Source organism: Sinocyclocheilus grahami, unplaced genomic scaffold (assembly GCF_001515645.1).
Source record: "Sinocyclocheilus grahami isolate Dianchi unplaced genomic scaffold, SAMN03320097.WGS_v1.1 scaffold905.1, whole genome shotgun sequence".
Taxonomy (NCBI): Eukaryota; Metazoa; Chordata; class Actinopteri; order Cypriniformes; family Cyprinidae; genus Sinocyclocheilus; species Sinocyclocheilus grahami.
In genome coordinates, this window is record NW_015506084.1 from 268,040 (window position 1) to 275,140 (window position 7,101).

The 7,101-nt window shown below is 40.0% G+C and overlaps 1 pseudogene; it reads left to right on the forward strand.

Moving 5' to 3' along the window:
* The first annotated feature begins 2,799 nt into the window (after positions 1 to 2,799).
* The window catches only part of LOC107564056 (uncharacterized), an 8,675-nt pseudogene continuing 4,373 nt past the window's right edge, over positions 2,800 to 7,101 (forward strand).

Below are 7,101 nucleotides of genomic sequence, written 5' to 3' on the forward strand. Positions count from 1 at the left end.
CGATCTGCGCAGCGCCGCTTCAAGTCAAACACACCTAATTATTATCAAATAGCAGTTAACTTAATTCACGTGATGTGATACACCTTGTTAGTAGCGTGTACCTGTGATTGTTGATCAGTTAGTTGATCTAGAAAAATGGAAAAGGTAGTAATTTTCGAGGAATTTATCCGTAACCCTGTAACCCCAAAACACAAAATACAATGCGTAATTTAAAATGCAGGTAAAAAACCTGTGAAAAATCAATACGGAAAATTCCTTCATATAGTAGACTGTGATGTGATACACCTTGTTAGTAGCTTGTACCTGTGATTATTGATCAGTTCACACTTTCTTATAATTAATAAAGGTTATGCATCTTTGGCGTGCTGTCCAGGGAGAGGCAAGACTCCCGAGCCCGGGGCAACCCCCCTGTCCAGGAAGAGGGGTCCGAGCTCGGTGTTCAGCCCGGCCCAAAAGCGCTCCCCCCGAGTGCTTCTCCCCATGCTGGGGTAGAAACTATGCTGAAGGTGCAGGGTCGGGGTGGCGGAGGGATGCTGTAAGTCGAGAGATAACGAAGGTAGGGCGTACTTGGTTATTTATGTGAGTTTTCTCTTGCGCTGATTGGCTAAATGGTGTAATCACTAATGATGAACTGGCCGTGTTAATTATCTCTGCGTGCTCCTCCCGAAATTTGTTTGTAAACATCACTTAGTTGTTCTAGAAAAATGGAAAAGGTAGTAATTTTCCAGGAATTTGTCCGTTATCCATTATCCGGTGTAACCCTGTAAACCGAAAACACAAAATACAATGCGTAATTTAAAATGCAGGTAAAAAAACCTGTGAAAAATCAATACGGAAAATTCCTTCATATATTAGACTATTTTTACAGACTTTTCTGTGTCTGTAGTGTTGCATACTTACAAACTACTAATACACTGCTTAAAGCAGTGTTTTTCAGAATATGTAGTTTTACTAGTTTAATAAAAAACTTTAAAAAAAATAGCTAATAAAAAAATAAAATGTTAATAAAAAACTTAAATTGTAATTTTTCAAATATGCATAAGTGTTCAATAATTAAATATTGTATTTAAAAATACAGTTATTTATATTATTATATTATGCATTAATATTATTGAACGAACAAATCGAAATTAACATATAAAATATATTTTTTGCTGAGATTTGATGCAGTGACACAATTTTGCATCTTGATTACGTGATGACGTCATCGCACAATGACATCACAACATAATTTAGCAACTTTTAGCAACAAATTGACCTTCCTTTAGCAACTTCCCAAGAAAATTAGTTGGCAACACTGATTAGCAATAAAAAACCATTGATTATCTGCTCTGAGAGGAGAGAATGTGTAATGTTAATGTAAAACTTTTGACCTTTTTTTATGGTAGGCTATAGCTTAAAATATTCAGTGTCTAAAAAAACCATGAAGGAAAATGGATATCTTATCTTGGAACCACCAAGAAGAGTCACACTGCATATAAATAAAGGTTATTCTGAATAGTTAAGTCTTTGTAATTTGCTTTGACGAGAGCCACTAGATGCTGCAGCTGGCTTACATTTGCAAACTGCTGTACATCCGATGAATACTGCCACTGTTGTATCTTGCATCATATAATCGCTCTGATTAGATAATACATATTAAAGTCAGCTTGTTCAGTTCAAACATCTGGCCATTGCATGTGTTCAGTAACAAATAATTGATTATATATTCTCTTACTCATGAATAGACTCACGGATCTAATGAATAATTCAATGATTCAATCATAATAAGTGATTCAGATTGCTGGTGTATAAGCGCTATTTCAATTTGACAACAAACTTTGTATTGCAGCATAATGCTCATGTTTTATTCATAAATAATTCCTTTTACAATGCTGATGAAATTTCTGACCCATGTAATGACATCGTCATCTGACAATCGTGTCCTTCATCAAATCAAAAGAAATGGCAAAGTGTTTTATGAGAGCTAAAGGTGCTGAATCAGAAAGAATGAATCGCTCAACGTGACAAATGACTTTGATTATTGCCTCAGGTGATGTACCTACCGGAAAACTTCGTTTAACACGATGTCTGTCACTGTTCTCTTGAGGAAAACGCCTTTCGCTTTCTTCAATCTAATAGCTGACATCAAATGATACACTAGAGGGCGAAAGATATTCGTTTTACTGTTTGTGGAAAGCGTACTGCGTTCATTTGACCGACCTCCTCCGTTCCTTAAAGGGATAGCCAACATTTACTCATCCTCTTGCCGTTCCAAACCTGAATGACTTTGTTTCTTATGTGGAACACAAAATGGATATTTTGAATAATGTACTAGTCACTATTTTTACTTATAAGATGGATAAGAACTGATCAAAGGAAACTAAAGGCCTACTTTGCAGTGCTGATAAGCTCTCTTTAAGCAAAAGAACATTAGGGCCTTTCATGATACCAGAACTAATTGTGGAACTACCCACTTTTCGGCGTGTTCGCACCGCTGGAACTGGGTGCGATTTTAGTACCGGACTGCCTTTTTCGAGAACCAAATTAGCTCCTTCTCCGGAGCAAGGTCTAACCAGCACAACTGGTACTAATCGTGACGTAAGTAGACATTGATAATGATAATTAACCACCACAGAATGTGGCAGGAAACGTTAAAGCACTTCCCTGATGGCAGCAGAGAAATTTTGAGTCGTGAGAGATCCGAAGTCCATACACAAGATCTTCTGGATCTTGGAATATCTGCCTTTCACTTAAAATATATTTATGTATTCTGTTATAAGGGAGAAAACAAACTTTGCAGTGTCTTCATGCTCAGTTATGTGGTACCTGTCCATAGTATTTATCTTCACAGGTAAGCACAAATTCATTATTTTAATCAAGCTATTAAGCATTTTAATTTACTTTTTGAATATAATATGCACTCATTCGTTTGGCAGTATATGGAACCCATGGTTGTGTGATAACCAGCCCAGACCAGAAGGCTAATGCTGGGACAGATGTCCATTTGTCGTGTAATTTCTGGCAATGTCCTGGACCTGTGGACGTCATGTCTCTTAGTGTAGAGTGGGAATTAAGCAAGGTAGGCTTATTTTTTTTAGGAATACAGACACACACAAATATACATTACTTTTTATACAAGCATGTGTTATTATTATTATTATTATGATTAAACGTCTGTTACTTTTTGTATTTTTTAAACACAGAATATCTCCTCTGAGCCAAAAATAATCCTCTACTACATCAGAAATCGAACTGTACCACTTCCTGGTGTGTTTTTTCAGGGAGATGTCGAATTAGGGAGTTTTGATATACATCTCCCATCTGTGACCCATGAGAACAATGGAACTTATGTAGATTACGTATGAATGGCAATTTTCACAAGAACCAAACGTGTCTTATTGTGCAATCAGGTAGAAAACCCTTCTCTTTTTTTCCCACAGTTTATTTATTGCTTATTTGTCAGTCATTACTCATTGTGGGTCAGTTGTTCATGCAACAAAAAGTTACTGGACAAAGGGATAATATTATTTAGCCATTAAATTGACTCATTACATTAATCCCAAGTGACAGTAAAGACATTTATAATGTTACAAAATATTTTAAGTGTCATCAGTTTTTTTTCTGATGAGTGAAATTCATCTTCAATTTCAATGCAATTATTGTTGATCAAACCAGTGCTGTTGCTGGTCAAACTGGAGCCTTATGCAGAATTGTCTGAGCTTTCTTCATTTTTGGAGAAAATGGAAAGACCTGTTAGTGTTTAAGTGGTTAATGTTTAGTTATGCTGGACATTTAAAAGAGTAAAAGGGATAGTTCACCCAAAAATTTAAATTGTTACTCACCCTCATGTAATTTCAAACCCGTAAGACCTTCGTTCATCTTCAGACACAGAACAGCATACGCTGTTTACGTCCAGTGAATATTTTCCAAAATAACACCAGGGTGATACGGAGGAGACAAATTGTTGAATAAAGTCGTTTTTTGTTTCTTTTGCGCACAAAAAGTATTCTCGTAGCTTCGTATAACTGCGTATGAACCACTGATGTCACATGGATTATTTTACAGATCTCCTTGATACGTTTCTGGACTTGGGAACATTTCAGTTGCGTTGCTGTCTATGCAGGGTCAGACAGCTCTCAGATTCCATCAGAAATATCTTAATTTGTGTTGCGAAGATGAACGAAGGACTTACAGGTTTGAAACGACATGAGGTGAGTAATTAATGACAGAATTTGCATTTTTGGGTGAACTAACCCTTTAAGCAACTGTATGTGTGCATGTTCTGTGATCGTATGGGGACAGGACTGATGACCATACATAGACTGTGTAAATGATGTGCCTGCCCTAAAATGAATTTATTTAATTTATTTTAATGAAAATGAATAACATGTATAGTATTTGTTCACATGCTAAATGTACAATTTGCAGCATGCAGATTTAATTAAGTATAAATAAATACATAAATAGTTGTGTTTGCTTTAGCTCCTTTTAATTAATTAAACAGCAAACTGCTAAAATATATTTATATGTGACACTAAAGAGTTGTGTAATGACGGCTGAAAATTCAGTTATTGAATGCTCTTTGTATTGAAATGTTGTGTTCAGTAGCTTGAACTGAATAAATGCCAGACTAAATGAAAAACCAAATTTAAAATTCACCTTCCATAGCATATCCAGCATACAGTAAACACCTGTCAAAGTGTATAAAATACTAATATTTTGAAGGTTTCTTTGTGATTAGATCAGTGCCGCTCCTAGACTTCTGGGGGTCTTACGCAAAACTGTGTTGGGGGTGGGGTGGTGGAGTGAGGAATGAGTGGTTATGAACGAATCAATGAAACGCATTTTTCTGTTTCACTCCGTCTCGAATCGTGCTCGCGGAATGCGCTTGAGAAACAGTGTCTCTTCCATGGCTCGGTACGCTTTCAACTGTTTTTTTTAGTCTCGAGCAAGACTGTACGATTCACATTACATGATTTGACTTCATGTTTTCATCTGGCCAAATTCAAAAACAAAACTAAAATTAAATCATCTTTGAGAGCAAGCTACACAGCAGCTTGCGTATTTTGCGTATAGGGAGGATCGGCTCTGGATTAAATTGTATAAGAGCTCCAAACTCAGTTCCCTTTCAAGGGAACTTCGAACTGCATCCTCTTGGGGTCGCTATGGGGAATGCCTCGTCGTGACCCGTGTCTGAAGCATACATTGAAAAAACACCAACAACACGTTGGCAGGCGACAGCCCATGACGTCACTACCGGTGCGACTATAGTATAAATAGGCGCCGGAAGAACATGTCATTCTCTTCTTCATCTTCACTGACCTTTTTGTTTGAAGCATGCATTTCCGTGGTAAGAGCAATCTATATTCCTATCGTTATGGCGAGCACTAGCAAAGCGTTTAGAGGGTGTGTGCATCCGCGTCATCGTTATTTGACACCTGATGACACACACAATCTCTGTGTTGTTTGTTTGGGCAAAGAGCACGCATGCGATGTCCTTGAGGGGGCAATCCGCGTTCATTGCAAGCGTATTTTAATGAAAAGCTCCGCTCTCGTTTGTCTCTCTTTTTGAGGAAAGGGGGCAGTCATCTGCTTCCCGCGGCTCAGGACCCACCACTGCTGAGGCACGGAGGAGGATGGGCTCGTGGGGATCGCATGTGGATCTGGCTGATGAGTTTAAAAAGGGGTTTTCCCTCTCGCGCTCGTCGGCTGTGGACGAGAGTAAGCTGCTGGAGGATGATGTTATTTCTTTCATTTGATTCGGGGGCCAGTGCTCTGCTGTGTTCGGCCCAGTAAGAGCAGGAGATGTCTGAGGACAGCGAAGAAGCTGAGGCTGAGCCTTCCCAATCCTCCTGCTCTGCGTATGGTGAGTTTTGAGCGTTATCTTTCTTACGCATTCATCGATTCCAACATACGAGCTATGCCAACATCGAGGCGATGTGCGGAAACGACTATGAGAGGATGCCCCTGTAAAAAAGACAACTTTCTATGGGTGAGACGTCCTCTCTTAAAACTCCCTCCTTGCCGTCTCGCTTAGATGACAGGGCATACGCAGCAGCAGGTCAGGCTGTTGCTTTGTTGCGCATGATGCGGTGCTCCAGGCATATTAGGCTGACCTGCTGGAAGTCCTGGATAAAGGCCTGATGAGGTAGCTGAGATACGCTGCACCACAGATCTCACTCTCTGTGCTACTAAGCATGGCAGCTATAGTAGGTATTGAGAGACATCTGTGGGTGAACTTGGCAGATATCAGGATGGAAGAGAGGGGCTTTCTTCTCGATGCGCCGGTTTCGCCTTCCGAATATTTTTGGTTACCTCCATTGAGACGGTGGTCCAGAAGTTCAGGGAGGCAAAGGCGCGCTCAGCGGCCTTCAGTCCTTCATTTCACGATGGTCCAGGTCTAAGCCCAAACAGCATAGGGGTCCTGGTCCGTCTCGGTCTGAGGATCAGAGACGGCTACAGAAGGCTAGTGTCACGGCTCGCGCTCCTGCGGGTAGGGGTAGAAGGAATCGCGGGTCAAAGGGAGGTAGGCAAGATCTAGGGATGTGATCCAGACAAGGCATCAGTGCTTTTGTCCGGATCAGAGTGATACTTGAGTATCTACTCGTTTCCCTCGGGGCTCTTACATCTGCCCTTAGCTCCTAATTCCCCTATAACCACCAGCTCTCCACCTGACCGAGGTTAGGGAGGAATTTTCCTGCATTTCTGTCTCCTATGCTGGACCTATATGTTTGGTTGAATACATATATACAGTGGGTACGGAAAGTATTCAGACCCCCTTAAATTTTTCACTCTTTGTTATATTGCAGCCATTTGCTAAAATCATTTAAGTTAATTTTTTTTCCTCATTAATGTACACACAGCACCCCATATTGACAGAAAAACTTTAAGGGGGTCTGAATACTTTCCGTACCCACTGTATATGTATTTAAGGTGCTGGTGGCTATGTGTGTATAATCCTTCTGTGAGATTTCTTAGCAGCGTTTTCCGGGACCTGTGTGTTTCTGTCCTTTCTAAGGTAGGTCCTCTGTGAGCACTCCTTTGCTGGATTCAGAAACCAGGTGCTCGACTTGCAGTGTTGCCTCACTCGTCGATATTGTGTCCAGCCGGTATGATAGC